Source organism: Dendrobates tinctorius, unplaced genomic scaffold (genome assembly GCF_039654945.1).
Source record: "Dendrobates tinctorius isolate UK_male_01 unplaced genomic scaffold, ASM3965494v1 ptg000017l, whole genome shotgun sequence".
Lineage (NCBI taxonomy): Eukaryota > Metazoa > Chordata > Amphibia > Anura > Dendrobatidae > Dendrobates > Dendrobates tinctorius.
Genome location: NW_027361685.1, coordinates 15,688,700 through 15,715,243, shown reverse-complemented (window position 1 = coordinate 15,715,243; position 26,544 = coordinate 15,688,700). Strand labels below are relative to the sequence as shown.

General features: G+C 48.3%; 1 protein-coding gene and 2 non-coding genes across 3 annotated transcripts in view; 2 read left to right on the top strand and 1 right to left on the bottom strand.

The window, feature by feature from the left end:
- LOC141082310 (uncharacterized) overlaps positions 1 to 26,544 on the bottom strand; it is a 500,638-nt gene that overhangs the window by 253,672 nt on the left and 220,422 nt on the right. The gene's annotated exons all lie outside the window — the stretch shown is intronic.
- Positions 1,152 to 1,234, top strand: TRNAL-CAG (transfer RNA leucine (anticodon CAG)). The gene has a single exon. It is a non-coding gene; the product is annotated as a tRNA-Leu (tRNA).
- Positions 8,198 to 8,280, top strand: TRNAL-CAG (transfer RNA leucine (anticodon CAG)). The gene has a single exon. It is a non-coding gene; the product is annotated as a tRNA-Leu (tRNA).

The following is a 26,544-nucleotide window of genomic DNA, read 5'->3' as shown; positions in this document are numbered from 1 at the left end:
TTGAACAATACAGGGCCCAGGACAGAGCCCTGTGGTACCCCACTTGAGACATTCTTCCAACTGGATGTGCAGCCATTTACGACCACTCTTTGGGTCCGATCACTAAGCCAGTTATGAATCCACCTAACAGTTGCCTTGTCCATTCCATACTTAGTCATTTTTTCAATAAGGATTGTATGAGAGACTTTGTCAAATGCTTTGCTGAAGTCAAGATATACTATATCTACAGCATTTCCTTGATCCACCCAATCAGTGATACCGTCATAGAAGGAAATTAAGTTAGTCTGACATGACTTATTATTTAGAAACCCATGCTGACTCTGTTTAATCACTTCATTCTTATCCAGGTATTGACATACATGTTGTTTAATAATTTGTTCAAAGATCTTTCCTGGTATAGAAGTCAGACTCACCGGCCTATAGTTGCCTGGGTCCACCTTCTTCCCCTTTTTGAAGATAGGAACAACATTTGCTCTTCTCCAGTCTTCTGGCACTTCTCCTGTTCTCCAAGAATTTTCAAAGATTATGGAGAGGGGTTCAAAAATATTGCTAGCGATATCGCAGTGTGTAACGGGGTCTTTACAGACAATGGCGTTTACCATCTGTCTGCAGAACTAAAGTAATGAAAAAGAAGCTGGTAATTAGCTTTCAAATGACATCCCAATGTCCCCTCTGGCTTTACCAGAGGCCCCAATGTCTGATTTGGACAGCAGATTTGAAAAGACATTTTCAGTCTGGGGCAGTCTTGGGGGTTCTCAATCCCCTTAACTACTCTGCAGAAGGGGTCAGGCAAATCAAGCTTGGCAGGAACATCATCCAGGAGGCCACCTACATACAGCAACATCACTTGTCCCCCTGCTCCAAATGGAATTTGAATTCAGGGGGTCAGAGCCTGGCTGTCCATGGATAAAAGTGGTCCTTGTGGTGCAGGCTTGAGGGTGCACAAATGCCCAACAGAGCACCACACAGCCCCAAGAACTGCTCCCTCACCTCAGTCTGGTAATTAGCTTTCAAATGACATCCCAATGTCCCCTCTGGCTTTGCCAGAAGTCCCACCAGGGGCCCCAATGTCTGATTTGGACAGCAGATCTGTACTGAAGTCCCTGGTGGTGCAAACTCTTGTGTCACCAGGGAGCATGTCAATGTCAGCAGTCAGGATGGCCTAGTGGTCTAAGGCACTGTGTTCAGGTTGCAGTCTCCCGTGGAGGCGTGGGTTCGAATCCCACTCCTGACAGCAGCAGTACTGGTCCCTGGAGGTGCAAGCTGTTGTGCACCAGGGAGCGTGTTAAGCGTCTGCAGTCACCACATGTGGAGGCGTGGGTTCAAATCCCACTCCTTGACAGCAGCAGTACTGGTCCCTGGAGGTGCAAGCTGTTGTGCACCAGGGAGCGTGTTCAGCGTCTGCAGTCACCACGTGGAGGCGTGGGTTCGAATCCCACTCCTGACAGCGACAGTTTTTTTTTTTAAAGAAAAGAAAATAAACCTAGTGGCAGCATGTGTAATAACAGTCTCCCGTGGAGGCGTGGGTTCGAATCCCACTCCTGACAGCAGCAGTACTGGTCCCTGGAGGTGCAAGCTGTTGCGCACCAGGGAGCGTGTTAAGCGTCTGCAGTCACCACATGTGGAGGCGTGGGTTCAAATCCCACTCCTTGACAGCAGCAGTACTGGTCCCTGGAGGTGCAAGCTGTTGTGCACCAGGGAGCGTGTTCAGCGTCTGCAGTCACCACGTGGAGGCGTGGGTTCGAATCCCACTCCTGACAGCGACAGTTTTTTTTTTTTTGTTTTTTTTTAAAGAAAAGAAACCTAGTGGCAGCATGTGTAATAACAGTCTCCAGGTCTTATAGCCTAATGTATACACCATAAATATTTATATGTGTGTCTATACAGTTGGTGTATATATGTGTGAGTATATTTTTTAGCCTTAAAGTTTTGATTCTCCATCCTCATTTCTTTCTTTTCCAAATCAAAAAAACACTCGTGTGAGAGCAATCTGCATCCAAAAAAACTTAGGGATAGGGACAATTTAGTGAGTACGTCGGGCTCCCTTAAAAGGTCAATTCACCCAACGAACAAGGGTGCTGCTCAGGGTGGATTGATTTAAATCACGCCGATTTAAATCATGATTTAAATCACGATTTAAATCAAAAGATTTTTTTCTATTTAAATCGGATCGATTTAAATCATGATTTTAATCATGATTTAAATCACTGATTTAAATCAAAAGGTTTTTTTTTAATATAAATCACGATTAAAATGAGAAGTGAGAGCAGTGTGCATGTGCGCCCATAGTTACACGGACGAAAGTAGGGGCAACGATCTAACGCCAGGGTGAGGGGGGGACCCCAAAGTAAGTAAAAATCTTTTTTGTTTTACTATATGGCAATAGGTAGGTGTTTAAAAGCAGCATGTCTTAATTGTATAAACTATTAATAGCCTCCACATTTTGTTCATACTGCCCCTTTAATTCCACACTTCTAGCTTGGTTTCAGTTTTGGTTTAGTTTCTTTTTCCCTGCATTCAGTTGACATGCCCAAACTTGTTGGATAGTCAGCAGTACTTGGCTCAGGCTGTAGTAACATCAGCAGTGCTTGGCTCAGGCTGTAGTAACAATCAAACTTCATAAGTGATCTGTGTGAGCCATGGCAGCAGGTCGTAAGAGAGACCCTATTTGGGTTCATTTTGTTGAGATGCCAGCAGCAGATCTTGGAAAGAAAGGTGCAAGAGCAAAGTGCAAATACTGTCAAAAGGATATCCAAGGACTTGTTTGCCGTTTGAAATCACATTATGAAAACTGCAATCAAATGATTTAAATCAAAAAAATCTGATTTAAATCAAAAAAATCTGATTTAAATCAAAAAAATCTGATTTAAATCAAAAAAATCTGATTTTTTTGATTTTTTTTTAAAAAATTCAAGATTTTTATCCACCCTGGTGCTGCTTGCTCGTCGGGTGAGATGGGCAGCACGATTATTATCATCTAACACGCTTTCCTAGGATAATCTGCCAACACAAATCTCTTCTTGAATGGACAATCGTTTCTTAAATGACAATTTATGCTGATAAAAAAAACCAAAAGCTCTAAATTAGGAAGGAGGCTGGAGGGGGGGGCGTCAGGGACTGGAGGGGGGAGACAGAGGCTGGAGGAGGAAGTGTGGTGGTGTAGACGGGGCTGCGAGAGGCTGTGTGGTGCTGTAGAGCGGGTTGCGGGAGGCTGTGTGGTGGTGTAGAGGCCTACAGGGCCACACAGCCCCCTGGTGTGACTTCCCGAGTGCCATGACAGCTGACTGTATATACATGTTTACACATACATGTATGTACATGTGCCATGACCGCTCCTTAGACCATACATACATGGATTGTCACTTACCCAAACCGAGGATGAAGAGGCTTAGCTGCTCCACATGATGATGGTGGCCGGAGAGCTGTGTTCCTCCATAGCGATGTCGTCCATTAGGCAAACTTGGTGTCCTTGTCCCGCCAGTTCTTGAGCCAGTTTAATGTCCACGATGCCTTGTTACCTATTGGAAAAAAAAGGGAAAAGGAAATTATTGAATTTTGACATAGAATAAAAATAAAGTCCTATGAATTGTACTGGTACATTAACCCCTTTTTCTACGAGCGTATATTGCCAGCAGACACACAGAGAGCGGGCGACTGCCCCAAGTGTTACCTACTGAGAGACAGAGAAATAAAAAAACAATAATTAATAAGGGAAATATTGCATTCATAATTAGTGTTCACAGCAGAGTGACAACACAGCCCCCCTAACCCTCCCCTACCCCACAGGGAACGCCTGTACCCCGCCATGCCCCCCCACAGCTGTGCCCATACACTGTCCTCACCTCCCCCTGCAGGGACCACCTGTCTCCCACGCAGTGCCCCCCACAGCTGACCCCAAACACTCTGCAGGGACCCCCTGTCTCCCACGCAGTGCCCCCCACAGCTGACCCCATACACTCTGCAGGGACCCCCTGTCTCCCCCGTAGTGCCCCCCACAGCTGACCCCATACACTCTGCAGGGACCCCCTGTCTACCCGCAGTGCCCCCCACAGCTGACCCCATACACTCTGCAGGGACCCCCTGCCTCCCCCCACAGCTGACCCCATACAGGCATACAGTTACCGGCCGGCAGCTCCAAGGTTCAAATCTGGCGCTCAGGTGACGTCATTGTTGCTGCAGTTAGACCGAGAAAGCGGGGTGGGCTCGGAGCCACGTGACACAGAGCCCGGCCGCCCATCCCCCAGCCTCACTGTACTGCAAGCCAGGGAGAGACTGTTTGTGTGCTGCACGGCGCTGACTCCGCCCCCCCGAGCCAGGGGATGAGTCACAGGCAGCTCGGCGTGTCACACGACTCCTCCCTCTTCCACCTTCTATGCAGGCCGGATCTTGGTCCCCATAGTACAGTGACCCTGCCCACCGGCCAGTCACTGCCGCCCCTCCCCCACCACTAAGCGATCTTACACAGCAGCACAGAGTCGGGGAGGAGATGGGAGATGACCCCGCACCACACAGCGGAGCACTATGAGCCCTGGGGGTGCAGCGCTGACCCCGCCCACGCCGCACCACACAGCGCAGCGCTATAAGCCCTGGGGGCGCAGCGCTGACCCCACCCACCCCGCACCACACAGCGGAGCACTATGAGCCCTGGGGGCGCAGCGCTGACCCTGCCCACCCCGCACCACACAGCGCAGCACTATGAGCCTTCGGGGCAGTCTCCCGTAGAGGCGTGGGTTCGAATCCCACTCCTGACAGCAGCAGTACTGGTCCCTGGAGGTGCAAGCTGTTGTGCACCAGGGAGCGTGTTCAGCGTCTGCAGTCACCACGTGGAGGCGTGGGTTCGAATCCCACTCCACACAGCGCAGCACTATGAGCCCTCGGGGCGCAGCCAGGGGTGGGATTCAGCGGGTTCTCCCCGGTTCGGTGGAACCGGTTGTTAAAGCTATTGCTCTCATTTTTGGCACCATTAGCCGGCTCTCACTTTTGAAAATGAGATTTCAAATTTTGAGGTCTGCGGCAGATTCTTTCCGGCGTTCTTGCTCCCAGAGGCCAATGCAACATGGCGGCGGCCAGCAAGGGAAGTGCGGGGGCTTCCGGGCTGCGAAGAAATCGCCGCGGAGCCGCCGTCCCTGTACCGGAGCACAGCCCGCTGCCACCACCGCACCGCAGAGCGCCGCCCCCTGCCTCAGCGCTGCTGCTGCCCCTGCCTCAGCGCTGCTGCTGCCCCTGCCTCAGCGCTGCTGCTGCCCCTGCCTCAGCGCTGCTGCTGCCCCTGCCTCAGCGCTGCTGCTGCCCCTGCCTCAGCGCTGCTGCTGCCCCTGCCTCAGCGCTGCTGCTGCCCCCCCTGCCTCAGCGCTGCTGCTGCCCCCCCTGCCTCAGCGCTGCTGCTGCCCCCCCTGCCTCAGCGCTGCTGCTGCCCCCCCTGCCTCAGCGCTGCTGCTGCCCCCCCTGCCTCAGCGCTGCTGCTGCCCCAGCACAACCAACCTGCCCTAGCACAGAGCCGCCACCGCACGAGCCTGGACCACTGAATGACCCCTGTGACTACTTCACCTGTGCCAGATCCCTTCCCAGGTAAGCTGAATTCGGACTGTAAGACGGACCCCCATTTGACACATTATTTTTTTTCCCCCTATTTTCCTACTGAAAATTGGGGTGTTCTTATGGTCCGTTGCATCTTATAGTCCGAAAAATACGGTAATTTATCCTGAGATTACAGAGTCTGCAACTTTTCTATCTAGCCAGTTAGAAGTGACTCATTGTAACACTTAGGGTACCGTTACACCTAGCGATGCACCAGCGATCCCGACTAGCGATATGACGCGGTCAGGATCGCTGGTGCATCGCTAGGTGGTCGCTAGTGAGCTGCTACACAGGCAGATCTCACCAGCGACATTGCTGGGGACGGGGATCGCTACTTACCTGTCAGACGCGGCGATCCTGCGTCCTCCCGCCCTGGGCGCCACAGGAAGCCCAGCAGGAAGTGGCCGACGAGGAATGGACCAGGAGCTTCTCGCGCGATCAGTGATAACCAGCGGGGGAGCCGGTCGGAGGTAAGTATCACATGCAGGGATATCGCTAGCAATATCGCTGCAACGTCACAAAATCGGTGACTTTACAGCAATATAGAATCATAGAATCGTAGAGTTGGAAGGGACCTCCTGGGCCATCTGGTCCAACCCCCTGCTCAAAGCAGGATTCGCTAAATCATCCCAGTCAGATGTCTGTCCAGCCTCTGTTTGAAGACTTCCATTGAAGGAGAACTCACCACTTCTCGTGGCAGCCTGTTCCACTCATTGATCACTCTAACTGTCAAAAAGTTTTTTCTAATATCTAATCTGTGTCTCTTCCCATTCAGTTTCATCCCATTGCTTCTAGTCTTTCCTTGTGCAAATGAGAATAAAGTTGATCCTTCTACAATGTGACAGCCCTTTAGATATTTGTAGACAGCTATTAAGTCTCCTCTCAGTCTTCTCTTTTGCAAACTAAACATTCCCAAATCCTGCAACCTTTCCTCATAAGACAGGGTTTGCAGACCGGTCACCATTCTGGTCGCTCTTTTCTGAACTTGCTCCAGTTTGTTGATGTCTTTTTTAAAATGTGGTGCCCAAAACTGGACACAATATTCCAGATGAGGTCTGACCAAAGAGGAGTAGAGGGAAATAATGACTTCACGTGATCTAGACTGTATGCTTCTGTTAATACATCCTAGAATTGCATTTGCCTTTTTTGCTGCTGCATCACACTGTTGACTCATATTCAGTCTGTGATCTATTAGTATACCCAAGTCTTTTTCACATGTGCTGTCACTTAGCCCTATTCCTCCCATTCTATATATGCTTTTTTCATTTTTATTGCCCAGATGTAGTACTTTGCATTTCTCCCTGTTAAAAACCATTCTGTTAGTTGCTGCCCACTTCTCCAGTTTATTTAAATCTTTTTGAATCCTCTCTCTCTCTTCTCTAGTATTAGCTATCCCTCCTAGCTTTGTGTCATCAGCAAATTTAATCAGTTTACCCTCAATTCCTTCATCTAAATCGTTGATAAAGATGTTGAACAATACAGGGCCCAGGACAGAGCCCTGTGGTACCCCACTTGAGACATTCTTCCAACTGGATGTGCAGCCATTTACGACCACTCTTTGGGTCCGATCACTAAGCCAGTTATGAATCCACCTAACAGTTGCCTTGTCCATTCCATACTTAGTCATTTTTTCAATAAGGATTGTATGAGAGACTTTGTCAAATGCTTTGCTGAAGTCAAGATATACTATATCTACAGCATTTCCTTGATCCACCCAATCAGTGATACCGTCATAGAAGGAAATTAAGTTAGTCTGACATGACTTATTAGTTAGAAACCCATGCTGACTCTGTTTAATCACTTCATTCTTATCCAGGTATTGACATACATGTTGTTTAATAATTTGTTCAAAGATCTTTCCTGGTATAGAAGTCAGACTCACCGGCCTATAGTTGCCTGGGTCCACCTTCTTCCCCTTTTTGAAGATAGGAACAACATTTGCTCTTCTCCAGTCTTCTGGCACTTCTCCTGTTCTCCAAGAATTTTCAAAGATTATGGAGAGGGGTTAAAAAATATTGCTAGCGATATCGCAGTGTGTAACGGGGTCTTTACAGACAATGGCGTTTACCATCTGTCTGCAGAACTAAAGTAATGAAAAAGAAGCTGGTAATTAGCTTTCAAATGACATCCCAATGTCCCCTCTGGCTTTACCAGAGGCCCCAATGTCTGATTTGGACAGCAGATTTGAAAAGACATTTTCAGTCTGGGGCAGTCTTGGGGGTTCTCAATCCCCTTAACTACTCTGCAGAAGGGGTCAGGCAAATCAAGCTTGGCAGGAACATCATCCAGGAGGCCACCTACATACAGCAACATCACTTGTCCCCCTGCTCCAAATGGAATTTGAATTCAGGGGGTCAGAGCCTGGCTGTCCATGGATAAAAGTGGTCCTTGTGGTGCAGGCTTGAGGGTGCACAAATGCCCAACAGAGCACCACACAGCCCCAAGAACTGCTCCCTCACCTCAGTCTGGTAATTAGCTTTCAAATGACATCCCAATGTCCCCTCTGGCTTTGCCAGAAGTCCCACCAGGGGCCCCAATGTCTGATTTGGACAGCAGATCTGTACTGAAGTCCCTGGTGGTGCAAACTCTTGTGTCACCAGGGAGCATGTCAATGTCAGCAGTCAGGATGGCCTAGTGGTCTAAGGCACTGTGTTCAGGTTGCAGTCTCCCGTGGAGGCGTGGGTTCGAATCCCACTCCTGACAGCAGCAGTACTGGTCCCTGGAGGTGCAAGCTGTTGTGCACCAGGGAGCGTGTTAAGCGTCTGCAGTCACCACATGTGGAGGCGTGGGTTCAAATCCCACTCCTTGACAGCAGCAGTACTGGTCCCTGGAGGTGCAAGCTGTTGTGCACCAGGGAGCGTGTTCAGCGTCTGCAGTCACCACGTGGAGGCGTGGGTTCGAATCCCACTCCTGACAGCGACAGTTTTTTTTTTTTGTTTTTTTTTAAAGAAAAGAAAATAAACCTAGTGGCAGCATGTGTAATAACAGTCTCCCGTGGAGGCGTGGGTTCGAATCCCACTCCTGACAGCAGCAGTACTGGTCCCTGGAGGTGCAAGCTGTTGCGCACCAGGGAGCGTGTTAACCGTCTGCAGTCACCACATGTGGAGGCGTGGGTTCAAATCCCACTCCTTGACAGCAGCAGTACTGGTCCCTGGAGGTGCAAGCTGTTGTGCACCAGGGAGCGTGTTCAGCGTCTGCAGTCACCACGTGGAGGCGTGGGTTCGAATCCCACTCCTGACAGCGACAGTTTTTTTTTTTTTGTTTTTTTTTAAAGAAAAGAAACCTAGTGGCAGCATGTGTAATAACAGTCTCCAGGTCTTATAGCCTAATGTATACACCATAAATATTTATATGTGTGTCTATACAGTTGGTGTATATATGTGTGAGTATATTTTTTAGCCTTAAAGTTTTGATTCTCCATCCTCATTTCTTTCTTTTCCAAATCAAAAAAACACTCGTGTGAGAGCAATCTGCATCCAAAAAAACTTAGGGATAGGGACAATTTAGTGAGTACGTCGGGCTCCCTTAAAAGGTCAATTCACCCAACGAACAAGGGTGCTGCTCAGGGTGGATTGATTTAAATCACGCCGATTTAAATCATGATTTAAATCACGATTTAAATCAAAAGATTTTTTTCTATTTAAATCGGATCGATTTAAATCATGATTTTAATCATGATTTAAATCACTGATTTAAATCAAAAGGTTTTTTTTTTAATATAAATCACGATTAAAATGAGAAGTGAGAGCAGTGTGCATGTGCGCCCATAGTTACACGGACGAAAGTAGGGGCAACGATCTAACGCCAGGGTGAGGGGGGGACCCCAAAGTAAGTAAAAATCTTTTTTGTTTTACTATATGGCAATAGGTAGGTGTTTAAAAGCAGCATGTCTTAATTGTATAAACTATTAATAGCCTCCACATTTTGTTCATACTGCCCCTTTAATTCCACACTTCTAGCTTGGTTTCAGTTTTGGTTTAGTTTCTTTTTCCCTGCATTCAGTTGACATGCCCAAACTTGTTGGATAGTCAGCAGTACTTGGCTCAGGCTGTAGTAACATCAGCAGTGCTTGGCTCAGGCTGTAGTAACAATCAAACTTCATAAGTGATCTGTGTGAGCCATGGCAGCAGGTCGTAAGAGAGACCCTATTTGGGTTCATTTTGTTGAGATGCCAGCAGCAGATCTTGGAAAGAAAGGTGCAAGAGCAAAGTGCAAATACTGTCAAAAGGATATCCAAGGACTTGTTTGCCGTTTGAAATCACATTATGAAAACTGCAATCAAATGATTTAAATCAAAAAAATCTGATTTTTTTGATTTTTTTAAAAAATTCAAGATTTTTATCCACCCTGGTGCTGCTTGCTCGTCGGGTGAGATGGGCAGCACGATTATCATCTAACACGCTTTCCTAGGATAATCTGCCAACACAAATCTCTTCTTGAATGGACAATCGTTTCTTAAATGACAATTTATGCTGATAAAAAAAACCAAAAGCTCTAAATTAGGAAGGAGGCTGGAGGGGGGGGCGTCAGGGACTGGAGGGGGGAGACAGAGGCTGGAGGAGGAAGTGTGGTGGTGTAGACGGGGCTGCGGGAGGCTGTGTGGTGCTGTAGAGCGGGTTGCGGGAGGCTGTGTGGTGGTGTAGAGGCCTACAGGGCCACACAGCCCCCTGGTGTGACTTCCCGAGTGCCATGACAGCTGACTGTATATACATGTTTACACATACATGTATGTACATGTGCCATGACCGCTCCTTAGACCATACATACATGGATTGTCACTTACCCAAACCGAGGATGAAGAGGCTTAGCTGCTCCACATGATGATGGTGGCCGGAGAGCTGTGTTCCTCCATAGCGATGTCGTCCATTAGGCAAACTTGGTGTCCTTGTCCCGCCAGTTCTTGAGCCAGTTTAGTGTCCACGATGCCTTGTTACCTATTGGAAAAAAAAGGGAAAAGGAAATTATTGAATTTTGACATAGAATAAAAATTAAGTCCTATGAATTGTACTGGTACATTAACCCCTTTTTCTACGAGCGTATATTGCCAGCAGACACACAGAGAGCGGGCGACTGCCCCAAGTGTTACCTACTGAGAGACAGAGAAATAAAAAAACAATAATTAATAAGGGAAATATTGCATTCATAATTAGTGTTCACAGCAGAGTGACAACACAGCCCCCCTAACCCTCCCCTACCCCACAGGGAACGCCTGTACCCCGCCATGCCCCCCACAGCTGTGCCCATACACTGTCCTCACCTCCCCCTGCAGGGACCCCCTGTCTCCCACGCAGTGCCCCCCACAGCTGACCCCAAACACTCTGCAGGGACCCCCTGTCTCCCCCGTAGTACCCCCCACAGCTGACCCCATACACTCTGCAGGGACCCCCTGTCTACCCGCAGTGCCCCCCACAGCTGACCCCATACACTCTGCAGGGACCCCCTGTCTACCCGCAGTGCCCCCCACAGCTGACCCCATACACTCTGCAGGGACCCCCTGTCTACCCGCAGTGCCCCCCACAGCTGACCCCATACACTCTGCAGGGACCCCCTGCCTCCCCCCACAGCTGACCCCATACAGGCATACAGTTACCGGCCGGCAGCTCCAAGGTTCAAATCTGGCGCTCAGGTGACGTCATTGTTGCTGCAGTTAGACCGAGAAAGCAGGGGGTGGGCTCGGAGCCACGTGACACAGAGCCCGGCCGCCCATCCCCCAGCCTCACTGTACTGCAAGCCAGGGAGAGACTGTTTGTGTGCTGCACGGCGCTGTCTCCGCCCCCCGAGCCAGGGGATGAGTCACAGGCAGCTCGGCGTGTCACACGACTCCTCCCTCTTCCACCTTCTATGCAGGCCGGATCTTGGTTCCCATAGCACAGTGACCCTGCCCACCGGCCAGTCACTGCCGCCCCTCCCCCACCACTAAGCGATCTTACACAGCAGCACAGAGCCAGGGAGGAGATGGGAGATGACCCCGCACCACACAGCGGAGCACTATGAGCCCTGGGGGTGCAGCGCTGACCCCGCCCACGCCGCACCACACAGCGCAGCGCTATAAGCCCTGGGGGCGCAGCGCTGACCCCACCCACCCCGCACCACACAGCGGAGCACTATGAGCCCTGGGGGCGCAGCGCTGACCCTGCCCACCCCGCACCACACAGCGCAGCACTATGAGCCCTCGGGGCAGTCTCCCGTAGAGGCGTGGGTTCGAATCCCACTCCTGACAGCAGCAGTACTGGTCCCTGGAGGTGCAAGCTGTTGTGCACCAGGGAGCGTGTTCAGCGTCTGCAGTCACCACGTGGAGGCGTGGGTTCGAATCCCACTCCACACAGCGCAGCACTATGAGCCCTCGGGGCGCAGCCAGGGGTGGGATTCAGCGGGTTCTCCCCGGTTCGGTGGAACCGGTTGTTAAAGCTATTGCTCTCATTTTTGGCACCATTAGCCGGCTCTCACTTTTGAAAATGAGATTTCAAATTTTGAGGTCTGCGGCAGATTCTTTCCGGCGTCCATGCTCCCGGAGGCCACTGCAACATGGCGGCGGCCAGCAAGGTAAGTGCGGGGGCCTCCGGGCTGCGAAGAAATCGCGGCGGAGCCGCCGTCCCTGTGCCGGAGCACAGCCCGCTGCCACCACCGCACCGCAGAGCGCCGCCCGCTGCCACCACCACAGAGCCCACCTGCCCCAGCACAGCTGCCCCTGCCCCAGCGCTGCTGCTGCCCCTGCCCCAGCGCTGCTGCTGCCCCTGCCTCAGCGCTGCTGCTGCCCCTGCCTCAGCGCTGCTGCTGCCCCTGCCTCAGCGCTGCTGCTGCCCCTGCCTCAGCGCTGCTGCTGCCCCTGCCTCAGCGCAGCTGCCTCTCCCCCAGCGCAGCTGCCCCAGCACAACCAACCTGCCCTAGCACAGAGCCGCCACCGCACGAGCCTGGACCACTGAATGACCCCTGTGACTACTTCACCTGTGCCAGATCCCTTCCCAGGTAAGCTGAATTCGGACTGTAAGACGGACCCCCATTTGACACATTATTTTTTTTCCCCCTATTTTCCTACTGAAAATTGGGGTGTTCTTATGGTCCGTTGCATCTTATAGTCCGAAAAATACGGTAATTTATCCTGAGATTACAGAGTCTGCAACTTTTCTATCTAGCCAGTTAGAAGTGACTCATTGTAACACTTAGGGTACCGTTACACCTAGCGATGCACCAGCGATCCCGACTAGAGATATGACGCGGTCAGGATCGCTGGTGCATCGCTAGGTGGTCGCTAGTGAGCTGCTACACAGGCAGATCTCACCAGCGACATTGCTGGGGACGGGGATCGCTACTTACCTGTCAGACGCGGCGATCCTGCGTCCTCCCGCCCTGGGCGCCACAGGAAGCCCAGCAGGAAGTGGCCGACGAGGAATGGACCAGGAGCTTCTCGCGCGATCAGTGATAACCAGCGGGGGAGCCGGTCGGAGGTAAGTATCACATGCAGGGATATCGCTAGCAATATCGCTGCAACGTCACAAAATCGGTGACTTTACAGCAATATAGAATCGTAGAGTTGGAAGGGACCTCCTGGGCCATCTGGTCCAACCCCCTGCTCAAAGCAGGATTCGCTAAATCATCCCAGTCAGATGTCTGTCCAGCCTCTGTTTGAAGACTTCCATTGAAGGAGAACTCACCACTTCTCGTGGCAGCCTGTTCCACTCATTGATCACTCTAACTGTCAAAAAGTTTTTTCTAATATCTAATCTGTGTCTCTTCCCATTCAGTTTCATCCCATTGCTTCTAGTCTTTCCTTGTGCAAATGAGAATAAAGTTGATCCTTCTAAAATGTGACAGCCCTTTAGATATTTGTAGACAGCTATTAAGTCTCCTCTCAGTCTTCTCTTTTGCAAACTAAACATTCCCAAATCCTGCAACCTTTCCTCATAAGACAGGGTTTGCAGACCGGTCACCATTCTGGTCGCTCTTTTCTGAACTTGCTCCAGTTTGTTGATGTCTTTTTTAAAATGTGGTGCCCAAAACTGGACACAATATTCCAGATGAGGTCTGACCAAAGAGGAGTAGAGGGAAATAATGACTTCACGTGATCTAGACTGTATGCTTCTGTTAATACATCCTAGAATTGCATTTGCCTTTTTTGCTGCTGCATCACACTGTTGACTCATATTCAGTCTGTGATCTATTAGTATACCCAAGTCTTTTTCACATGTGCTGTCACTTAGCCCTATTCCTCCCATTCTATATATGCTTTTTTCATTTTTATTGCCCAGATGTAGTACTTTGCATTTCTCCCTGTTAAAAACCATTCTGTTAGTTGCTGCCCACTTCTCCAGTTTATTTAAATCTTTTTGAATCCTCTCTCTCTTCTCTAGTATTAGCTATCCCTCCTAGCTTTGTGTCATCAGCAAATTTAATCAGTTTACCCTCAATTCCTTCATCTAAATCGTTGATAAAGATGTTGAACAATACAGGGCCCAGGACAGAGCCCTGTGGTACCCCACTTGAGACATTCTTCCAACTGGATGTGCAGCCATTTACGACCACTCTTTGGGTCCGATCACTAAGCCAGTTATGAATCCACCTAACAGTTGCCTTGTCCATTCCATACTTAGTCATTTTTTCAATAAGGATTGTATGAGAGACTTTGTCAAATGCTTTGCTGAAGTCAAGATATACTATATCTACAGCATTTCCTTGATCCACCCAATCAGTGATACCGTCATAGAAGGAAATTAAGTTAGTCTGACATGACTTATTAGTTAGAAACCCATGCTGACTCTGTTTAATCACTTCATTCTTATCCAGGTATTGACATACATGTTGTTTAATAATTTGTTCAAAGATCTTTCCTGGTATAGAAGTCAGACTCACCGGCCTATAGTTGCCTGGGTCCACCTTCTTCCCCTTTTTGAAGATAGGAACAACATTTGCTCTTCTCCAGTCTTCTGGCACTTCTCCTGTTCTCCAAGAATTTTCAAAGATTATGGAGAGGGGTTCAAAAATATTGCTAGCGATATCGCAGTGTGTAACGGGGTCTTTACAGACAATGGCGTTTACCATCTGTCTGCAGAACTAAAGTAATGAAAAAGAAGCTGGTAATTAGCTTTCAAATGACATCCCAATGTCCCCTCTGGCTTTACCAGAGGCCCCAATGTCTGATTTGGACAGCAGATTTGAAAAGACATTTTCAGTCTGGGGCAGTCTTGGGGGTTCTCAATCCCCTTAACTACTCTGCAGAAGGGGTCAGGCAAATCAAGCTTGGCAGGAACATCATCCAGGAGGCCACCTACATACAGCAACATCACTTGTCCCCCTGCTCCAAATGGAATTTGAATTCAGGGGGTCAGAGCCTGGCTGTCCATGGATAAAAGTGGTCCTTGTGGTGCAGGCTTGAGGGTGCACAAATGCCCAACAGAGCACCACACAGCCCCAAGAACTGCTCCCTCACCTCAGTCTGGTAATTAGCTTTCAAATGACATCCCAATGTCCCCTCTGGCTTTGCCAGAAGTCCCACCAGGGGCCCCAATGTCTGATTTGGACAGCAGATCTGTACTGAAGTCCCTGGTGGTGCAAACTCTTGTGTCACCAGGGAGCATGTCAATGTCAGCAGTCAGGATGGCCTAGTGGTCTAAGGCAGTGTTCAGGTTGCAGTCTCCCGTGGAGGCGTGGGTTCGAATCCCACTCCTGACAGCAGCAGTACTGGTCCCTGGAGGTGCAAGCTGTTGTGCACCAGGGAGCGTGTTAAGCGTCTGCAGTCACCACATGTGGAGGCGTGGGTTCAAATCCCACTCCTTGACAGCAGCAGTACTGGTCCCTGGAGGTGCAAGCTGTTGTGCACCAGGGAGCGTGTTCAGCGTCTGCAGTCACCACGTGGAGGCGTGGGTTCGAATCCCACTCCTGACAGCGACAGTTTTTTTTTTTTTGTTTTTTTTTAAAGAAAAGAAAATAAACCTAGTGGCAGCATGTGTAATAACAGTCTCCAGGTCTTATAGCCTAATGTATACACCATAAATATTTATATGTGTGTCTATACAGTTGGTGTATATATGTGTGAGTATATTTTTTAGCCTTAAAGTTTTGATTCTCCATCCTCATTTCTTTCTTTTCCAAATCAAAAAAACACTCGTGTGAGAGCAATCTGCATCCAAAAAAACTTAGGGATAGGGACAATTTAGTGAGTACGTCGGGCTCCCTTAAAAGGTCAATTCACCCAACGAACAAGGGTGCTGCTCAGGGTGGATTGATTTAAATCACGCCGATTTAAATCATGATTTAAATCACGATTTAAATCAAAAGATTTTTTTCTATTTAAATCGGATCGATTTAAATCATGATTTTAATCATGATTTAAATCACTGATTTAAATCAAAAGGTTTTTTTTTAATATAAATCACGATTAAAATGAGAAGTGAGAGCAGTGTGCATGTGCGCCCATAGTTACACGGACGAAAGTAGGGGCAACGATCTAACGCCAGGGTGAGGGGGGGACCCCAAAGTAAGTAAAAATCTTTTTTGTTTTACTATATGGCAATAGGTAGGTGTTTAAAAGCAGCATGTCTTAATTGTATAAACTATTAATAGCCTCCACATTTTGTTCATACTGCCCCTTTAATTCCACACTTCTAGCTTGGTTTCAGTTTTGGTTTAGTTTCTTTTTCCCTGCATTCAGTTGACATGCCCAAACTTGTTGGATAGTCAGCAGTACTTGGCTCAGGCTGTAGTAACTATGTAGGTGACTATACAGTTTTTTTTTCTTGTATCGGAGGCAGCGGCAGCAGATAACTGGGGCCACTCACTGTGCAGCAAAGCTGGGGCCACTCACTGTGCAACATAACTGTGGCCACTCACTGTGCAGCATTATCTGGGGCCACCCACTGTGCAGCATTATCTGGGGCCACTCACTGTGCAGCATTTTCTGGGGCCAGTCACTGTGCAGCATTATCTGGGGCCAGTCACTGTGCAGCATTATCTGGGGCCAGTCACTGTACAGCATTATCTGGGGCCAGTCACTGTACAGCATTATCTGGGGCCACTCACTGTGCAGCATTATCTGGGGCCACTCACTGTGCAGCATAACTGGGGCCACTCACTGTGCAGATAACTGGGGCCACTCACTGTGCAGCATTATCTGTGGTCACTCACTGTGCAGCATAACTGGGGCCACTCATTGTGCAGCATTATCTGGGGCCACTCACTGTGTAGCATTATCTGGGGCCACTCACTGTTCAGCATTATCTGGGGCCACTCACTGTGCAGCATAACTGGGGCCACTCACTGTGCAGCATTATCTGGGGCCACTCACTGTGCAGCATTATCTGGGGCCACTCACTGTGCAGCATTATCTGTGGCCACTCACTGTGTAGCAATATCTGGGGCCACTCGCCGTCCTCATTATCTGGGGCCACTCACTGTGCAGCATTATATGGGCCTCTCACTGTGCAGCATTATCTGGGTCCACTCACTGTGCAGCATTATCTGGGGCCACTCACTGTGTATCATTATCTGGGGCCACTCACTGTGCAGCATTATCTGGGGCCACTCACTGTGCAGCATTATCTGGGGCCACTCACTGTGCAGCATTATCTGGGGCCACACACTGTGCAGCATTATCTGGGACCGCTCACTGTGTAGCATTATCTGGGGCCACTCACTGTGCAGCATTATCTGGGGCCACTCACTGTGCAGCATTATCTGGGGCCACTCACTGTGTAGCATTATCTGGGGCCACTCACTGTGTAGCATTATCTGGGGCCACTCACTGTGCAGCATTATCTGGGGCCACTCACTGTGCAGCATTATCTGGGGCCACTCACTGTGCAGCATTATCTGGGGCCACTCACTGTGCAGCATAACTAGGGCCACTCACTGTGCAGCATTATCTGGGGCCACTCACTGTGCACCCTCGGCTTATACGCGAGTCAATAAGTTTTTTTGTGACAAAATTAGGGGGGTCGGCTTATACACGGGTCGGTGTATATAAGGTAGTACCACAGCCCCAAGGGGTAAATTGCAATGCTATATACAAAAAAAACAAAAAATAATCAAAACATAAAATAGAATGATAAAAATAATAATTAATTATGATGGAGCAACATTATGATTAAGACCCCGGCGGGGTGAAAACATCAACAACTGTAGTTGCTTCCTCACATTGTAAATTATCGCTCCCTTGTGAAAACCCCAATAAATCTTTTCTATTTATGCATGAACACCCGGCACTGCCGCTGGCATTCGGACCAGAGCTTGCGGCTGCATAGAAATACATACTGCACACTCTGGTCCGAGTGTCGGCGGCAGTGCCCGGTGTTCATGCGAGAGACTCGCACGAGAATCATGAGTTTCTTGCATGTGTGTCCCCGGCCTTATCCTGGTCTAGGGCCTATATGGTCCATTACCCCAGCCCCTCACTTTAATTCTCACAGTGTGCAGGCTAATTCTAAATTTCACTGCATCTGTAGTTGCACAAAAACTCAACTAGCACCATTAACAAGCACGTCCACATCCTTGTCCCACCGCAGCGTTCAGTTGTCCACACCCCAGTCCATGGAACGCAAGTGTGGCGCCCCTGAGGCTGTTGCCACAGAGGTACTGCACCTTCTCCTAAGGTGTAGTGCCCCACCGCCTAGGTAAGTTGGGAACTCCTTTCCTCACTCCAACATCTGCATCCCACACACAGGATAGTTCAGCAGGACCACATTGCGGCTTCATGCTTAGAGGGTAGCAGAGCACCTTTCGTGGTTCCTGGCTTTATAACACGAGATGTGCTGGGAGGTGGGTGGAGTTGAGATACATAAAAGAGTGGGAAACTGTAGGATTACAGGTCAGTCTGGCGGGAGGTCAGGCAAAAGAAGAAGGACAGTCAGTCAGGAGAGTCTGAGGATGGGTCCAAGAGGGAAGGAAGGAGGAGTGCTGCAGCTGCCTTAGTGATCTGAGACAGCTGGCATGGGAAAGGAACAAGGAGAAAGATGTAGAACTGCAACCTAAGCTTCCATTAGAGAGAGAAAGAACAGTACGGAACGAAGGAGTAGAGAACAGAGAGGAGTTGTGGGTTGGAAGAGGAACCCTGCCTATAGGTTCTCAGCGCAAGGCCGGGGCCCGGTCTCCGAGGTTGTATGGATACTTATGTGTTATGAATGAGTCACCGGAGGAAAAAACAAAAATGCAAGCTATGTCCAGAAAACCGGAGAGGTTGGTAGCTAGCGGATTGCAGACCCCTGATCCTATTCACAACTAACAGTAGCCGTGGAGCGTTCCTACGGTGGTCCTAGACGCCTCTTCACAGCCGAAGAACTAAATAAGCCTAAAGAAAGAAAGGGGAAATCTAAACTGCCCCAGAGCAGACCCCAAAGCAATAGACAGCCCCCAACATGTATTGTCGGTGAAAACACAGACAGAAAGAAAGGCAGAGCAAACGATGGGGCCCAACTAACTAGATAGGAAAGGACAGAAAAGATGCTGGCTGCAATCCACAAAAACCCTACCAAAAAATGTCCCAACACGTCTGATAGGAAAAACGGCCCTGAAGTCACTAGACTTCAAAATCCCTATATCAGCACTCCGATATATTCTGAAGACAGAGCAAAAGAGATTTAACCGATCAGGGACAAAAATGGAAATTCAGCAAAGCCCCAGTCGGGGCTGCCTGAACACAAAACTAAGCAAATCAGACAAAATCTCATAGAACAATAACAGAGCAAAACTTAGCTTTAGAAGACAGACACACTGAACATGTGGCATGAACTGGCTCTCTCTACTGCGCATGTGTGCTGTACTCATGGTCAAGGAGTGCACGGTGACTCGCTCTCTGGCGGTCACTGGGCACACGGCACCTCGCTAAATGGCAGTACCACTTTTACAGTTGTGGCCAAAAGTATTGACACCCCTGCAATTCTGTCAAATACTCAGTTTCTTCCTGAAAATGATTGCAAACACAAATTCTTTGTTATTATTATCTTCATTTAATTTGTCTTAAATGAAAAAACACAAAAAGAATTGTCCTAAAGCCAAATTGGATATAATTCCACACCAAACATAAAAAAGAGGGTGGACAAAAGTATTGGCACTGTTCGAAAAATCATGTGATGCTTCTCTAATTTGTGTAATTAACAGCACCTGTAACTTACCTGTGGCACCTAACAGGTGTTGGCAATAACTAAATCACACTTGCAGCCAGTTGACATGGATTAAAGTTGACTCAACCTCTGTCCTGTGTCCTTGTGTGTACATTGAGCATGGAGAAAAGAAAGAAGACCAAAGAACTGTCTGAGGACTTGAGAAACCAAATTGTGAGGAAGCATGAGCAATCTCAAGGCTACAAGTCCATCTCCAAAGACCTGAGTGTTCCTGTGTCTACCGTGCGCAGTGAACTGTATAACAGAGTACATACTCACCATCACTTGTCACTTTGATCCCCGAAGCCAGTGTCATCTATAAAAAATATTAAAATAACAAACAACCAATATACTCCCTGGTCCGCAGAAATCCACGAGTGTCCCACGACGATCTCCCGTGGAGAGCAGCAGCATCAGCTGATGCGACTGCCCTCTAGGGGCTCCAGGAATACAATGACGGGAGGTAGGCATTCCTCCGCCACTGTAAAAAAAATAGTCCCTAGTCTCACTTTTGGCATTGCTGTGTGAGAAAGTTCCCACGCAGCTTTTGCCATAAAGTGAGACTAGTGAACTATAGTAACCTCTCAGTGATGCACTGCAGGAGATCGTCGTGGGACACTAGTGGATTTCTGCGGATCACAGAGTATATTGGTTGTTTGTTATTTTAATATTTTTTACAGATGACACTGGCTTCGGGGATCAAAGTGACAAGTGATGGTGAGTATGTACTCTATGTTATATGTACTGTATGTCTATATGTATGTATTGTATGTTGTATGAATGAAGTATATATGTAGTAAGTATGTATTATGTAGTATGTATGTTGTATGAATGTAGTATGTATGGTTGTATGAATGTAGTATATATGTAGTATGTATGTTGTATGAATGTAGTATGTATGTATGTATGTTGTATGAATGTTGTGTGTATATATGTAGTATGTATGAATGTAGTATATATGTAGTATGTTGTATGAATGTAGTATGTATGTTGTATGAATGTTGTGTATATATGTAGTATGTATGTTGTATGAATGTAGTATATATGTAGTAAGTATGTATGTTGTATGAATGTAGTATATATAGTATGTATGAATGTAGTATGTATGCATGTTGTATGTATGTAGTATGTATAGTTTTTTTTTTTTTTTTACATTCAACACATTAGCCGGATGATGGGACTACTACTGTCTCATCATTGGCTAATGTGTCAATCACTGTCATTGTAGCAGGCATAGCCCGATGGGACTTGCAGTCCCATCGGATGATGCCTGCACACACACACAACCCCCGGCAGGCCCGCACAGACCCCCGGCAGGCCCGCACAAACCGCGCATCATGATGACATCATTTCAGCAGTCAATCACAGCCATGCCATTAGTTAACATGGCTAACACAACTGGCTCATGTATTATGGGAACTTCCGATTCCGGTATTCGATAGTGTAAAAATATCGGAACTCCGATAAAGCGAATATCAGCCGATACCCGATATTTGTAGTATCGGAATGCTCAACACTAGACCTAACATAACTAAATGACAGAAAACCAGAACAATCGAAATCCCCATAAAGTGATTCTATTTTATAAATTAATTCACTGAGGGTTATAATCCTTAGGAGGAGTGAATATTTTGACTCCACAGCCACTTTCTGCAAATTAACACGCAGTGGATGTTGGAGAGTGAAAATTACACATTTTCCATTTTATTACCCACCACATAGTGCCCAGATTGTGCTCCAGGAGACACACACCGCAAATTAAGTGGATTCTTCTCACTATAATATTACTAAATACAGGGATCCTAAATAGAGTTGAGCGACTTTTGGTTTTTTAGGGTCGCGTTTCGTTTCGTGAAACCCGACTTTTCCAAAAGTCGGGTCGAGCAAGATCGTCCGATGATAGGGAAAAGTCGGGGTCGTCCCGAAACACGAAACCCAATGTAAGTCAATGGGGAATAAAAGTCGGCAGTGAGAGGAGTACAGGAAACACACCAACAGTGCCCATTTGAATGCCAAAAGCATCAATTCTTCTTACTTAAGCTTGTCAACCTTAATTAACTTCATAATACAAGTTATGCACTGAAAAATGGGGGTTATTTGGCTACAAACTGTGGGGGGGGAGGGCTGGCTCCAGGTTTTAATGTGCCCTGGGCAAAAGAGCGCCCCTTTAACACATACCACAACTCATCATGCTCCGATACGGCAGAGAAATAGCGGTATATAGTACAATGAAAAATACTTCACTTTTTACATCTCATGACGAGGCCCATCTATTTCTCCATACAGAATCATTGGTCCCATATAATGTTTGAAACAGTATATGATGAGCTCCACATAATGCTACAGTATATGTTGGTCCCCATGGATGAAGCTCCACTGTCTTATGGGCCCAAATAATGCTCCAAACATAATGGGCCCCATTTCTAATGCTCTAGTGTATAATGGGCCCTGTAAATGCTGCTCCAGTGTCTGATGTCCACCTTTGGAATGTTCCAGTGTATGGTGGGCCCCATCTATCATTCTCCAGAGTATAGTGCTCCCCAAAAATTGCTGTCCCAACATTGAAAACAATCAAATAAGTCTCCTCGCTAGGGAATCCCTGTACTTGTCTGGACTCCTCGTCATCCCCATCTTCCATCTCACTGCACAGTATTTCAACTTTGCAAGTGCTGTGATCCTGAGCAAGCAGGGGGGGCCCACTCGTTGGCGACGGCACTGGCACAGAGCCCCTGATAGTACGGTGGTGTGTCTGATGGCGGGTGGGCCGAACCTGCACTTTCATCTTCAGCTTCCTCTTTGTCACCGTGTAAGATGGAACTGTATATGGGAAGGGTAACCTGAGTTTCATCAGGGTCAGATTCAGGCCGTGTAGCGTGCGAGGGGAATGTAGTGGTCTGGGTCAATGTACCAGCAGATTCATCGAGCAGTGGCTGGGCATCAGTGCACTTGTGTCGCCCCCAGGAGTACGGTCGCCACAGTGGCATTACCTTCTTCCTAGGGAGTGTGATGTCATGCTTGGGAGCAACGAACGATCTCTCTAGCAGGTTAACTGATTGGGCGGCGTTATTCCCACGAGTCATGACCCTCCAAACAGCGTTCATGAAGGCAAAGTGTTTGTTTTACGTGGGCAGTATGGTTGCAAAGCTGAACCTTAAAGGAATGTCCAGAAGGGCACCACCAGGAGTGGAGCCTACAGTTAAATTCGACTCCACCTGGGAAACCTCAACCATGCCAGCTACAGAACAGATGCACACATTGCAAGCTTAATTCCGTTAACGAACGAGACTCCGTCATGCCCCGCGGTCCAAGTCCGGCTTACTAGAGGGACACGTGAGGCTCTGGCACATGAGATTGGCCAATAACTGGTGTGTCATGCCCTTACATGTCCGTGGCTGCATGTGCGCTACACTGAAAAGGCCAGCGTTTGTCGCTTACAGGTGCAGATAACCCGCTGAACAACGTTAGTGATGGGGATCTGTGATTACAATTATTACCCGCGAACAATGATTTCCCAGTAAGTGCAGGTCAACTGCAGTTCCGGAATTAGGCCTAACCGTCATTCCTGAAAAAATGAAAAACTTACGTGTGCAAACCACAGGTGCTGTAGCTTGCTTAACAGCTCGCCAGCCGTTCTCACGCCCAGTATGGATTGCATGTGATTGCACAAAGGTTAGAAAGGGTACCATATCCCCGGATAACATGTATGGATAGCGTACACATTCAAAATATATGTCTATACATCAGGAGGCAGGCTCAGACGGTGTTAGGCCCAGTATGGATTGCACGTGATTGCACAAAGGTGAGAAAGGGTACCGTATCCCCAGATAACATGTATGGATAGCGTACACATTCAAAATATATGTATATACATCAGGAGGCAGGCTCAGACGGTGTTAGGCCCAGTATGGATTGCACGTGATTGCACAAAGGTGAGAAAGGGTACCGTATCCCCAGATAACATGTATGGATAGCGTACACATTCAAAATATATGTCTATACATCAGGAGGCAGGCTCAGACGGTGTTAGGCCCAGTATGGATTGCACGTGATTGCACAAAGGTGAGAAAGGGTACCGTATCCCCAGATAACATGTATGGATAGCATACACATTCAAAATATGTCTATACATCAGGAGGCAGGCTCAGACGGTGTCAGGCCCAGTATGGATTGCACGTGATTGCACAAAGGTGAGAAAGGGTTCCGTATCCTCAGATAACATGTATGGATAGCGTACACATTCAAAATATATGTCTATACATCAGGAGGCAGGCTCAGACGATGTTAGGCCCAGTATGGATTGCACGTGAGTGCACAAAGGTGAGAAAGGGTACCGTATCCCCAGATAACATATATGGATAGCGTACACATTCAAAATATATGTCTATACATCAGGAGGCAGGCTCAGACGGTGTTAGGCCCAGTATGGATTGCACGTGATTGCACAAAGGTTAGAAAGGGTACCGTATCCTCAGATAACATGTATGGATAGCGTACACATTCAAAATATATGTCTATACATCATGAGGCAGGCTCAGACGGTGTTAGGCCCAGTATGGATTGCACAAAGGTGAGAAAGGGTACCGTATCCCCAGATAACATGTATGGATAGCATACACATTCAAAATATATGTCTATACATTAGGAGGCAGGCTCAGACGGTGTTAGGCCCAGTATGGATTGCACTTGATTGCACAAAGGTGAGAAAGGGTACCGTATACCCAGATAACATGTATGGATAGCGTACACATTCAAAATATATGTCTATACATCATGAGGCAGGCTCAGACGGTGTTAGGCCCAGTATGGATTGCACGTGATTGCACAAAGGTGAGAAAGGGTACCGTATCCCCAGATAACATGTATGGATAGCGTACACATTCAAAATATATGTCTATACATCAGGAGGCAGGCTCAGACGGTGTTAGGCCCAGTATGGATTGCACGTGATTGCACAAAGGTTAGAAAGGGTACCGTATCCCCAGATAACATGTATGGATAGCGTACACATTCAAAATATATGTCTATACATCAGGAGGCAGGCTCAAACGGTGTCAGGCCCAGTATGGATTTGACGGCCCAGACTACACAGCGGAGGAGCAGGGAGAGGTAAAGATTGCAAATGCTGGGGCCCCGCCCAAGCAAGGGGGGCCCACTCGTGGGCGTCGGTACTGGCACTGGGCCCCTCATAGTACGGCGGTGTGTCTGACGGCGGGTGTGCACCACCACCGTCAGAGACACTTGATTGCACTATGAGGGACCCTGTGCCAGTGCCCGCGCCCAAGATTCGGCCTACCCACCTGTCCAGGGCAACGGCACTCGCACGGTGTCATGCGCTAGGTGGTGACCCCGGCCATGGGGGGGGAGGCAGCACAGTTAGGGAGTTTTAGAAAGTGGCATATGTTGATGTTGGACATTCAGCTGATGCAAAAGGTGAAATAGGTCAAGACCCAGGAATAGGTGGACCAAAGCAAGCCATTTTTCTGTCACCCTATGTGTCATCAGGGGAAGGTGGGACAAAATCCTTGGAAACCCATGCGTGGTTCATTTTAATGAAGGTTAGATCATCCACATTTTGGGTTGACAGACGGGTCCTTTTTTCTGTCAGGATTGATCCAGCTGCACTGAAGACTCTTTCCGATAGCACACTTGCAGCTGGGCAAGCGAGCTCCTGTAAGGCATATTGTGCCAATTCATGGCCAGGTGTCCAGTTTAGCAGCCCAATAGTCAAAGGGGAATGACCTGTGTGGGAGAACATCGATATGGGAGGAAAAGTAGTTTGTAACCATAGTTGACAACTGCTGTCTCCTGTCACTTTCCATCGATGCAGTATTACCAGTTGTGTGAGCGGTACTTGAAAAATCAGTCCACAACATTGTCATGAAACCCCTGTCTCCAACGCCACTTCTGCTGTGTGCACCACGAACACCTCTGCCAAGCTGACCCCGGCCCGTACGGCTCGTGTGAGAACCATCACCGCTGCTGTGTGCTGGGAATGCCTCAAGCAACCGATTTACCAGAGTTGCTTGTTTATTAGCCAATATTAGGTCAAGGTTCTCCTGTGGCATGATGTTTTGTAATTTGCCTTTATAGCGTGGATCCAGGATGCTGGCCAACCAGTAGTCGTCATCGTTCATCATTTTGGCAATGCGGGGGTCCCTTTTTAGGATCTGCAAGGCATAGTCTGACATGTGGGCCAATGTTCCCGGTGTCAATGATGCACTGCGAGTGCTGGTTGGAGGAGCACTTTCTGGCAAATCCACATCCCTCCAGTCATGCACAAACCCTGTACCAGACCTTGCCACGCCAACATTTTCACTTGCCCCACGAGATGCATCCTCCTCCCCTAAGTAATCATCCCCATCATCCTCCTCCTCCTCTTCTTCCTCCACCTCGTCCAGGAGAGGTCCCTGAGCAGACAATGGCTGAATGTCATCAAGGATTCCCTCCTCCTCTTCCTCCTCATCAACATTGGCTGCAGAAGCCTGCTCCTTAAGGTGCGTCAAAGTTTGCATGAGCAGACGCATAAGTGGGATGCTCATGCTTAGGATGGCGTCGTCTGCGCTTACCAGCCGTGTGCATTCCTCAAAACACTGAAGGACTTTACAGAGGTCTTTCAGCTTCGACCACTGCACACCTGTCAACTCCATGTCTGCTCTCAAAGTGCCTGGCCGTGTATCCTCCCACAAATGCATTATGGCCTGCCTCTGCTCGCACAGCCGCTCCACCATGTGCAGGGTGGAGTTCCACCTTGTTGCAATGTCGATAATGAGGCGGTGGTTGGGAAGGTGGAGCAATCGCTGCAGCTTCTGCATACGAACGGAGTGTACAGGCGACCGGCGGATGTGCGCGCACAGTCTTCGCACCTTCTGGAGCAGGGCTG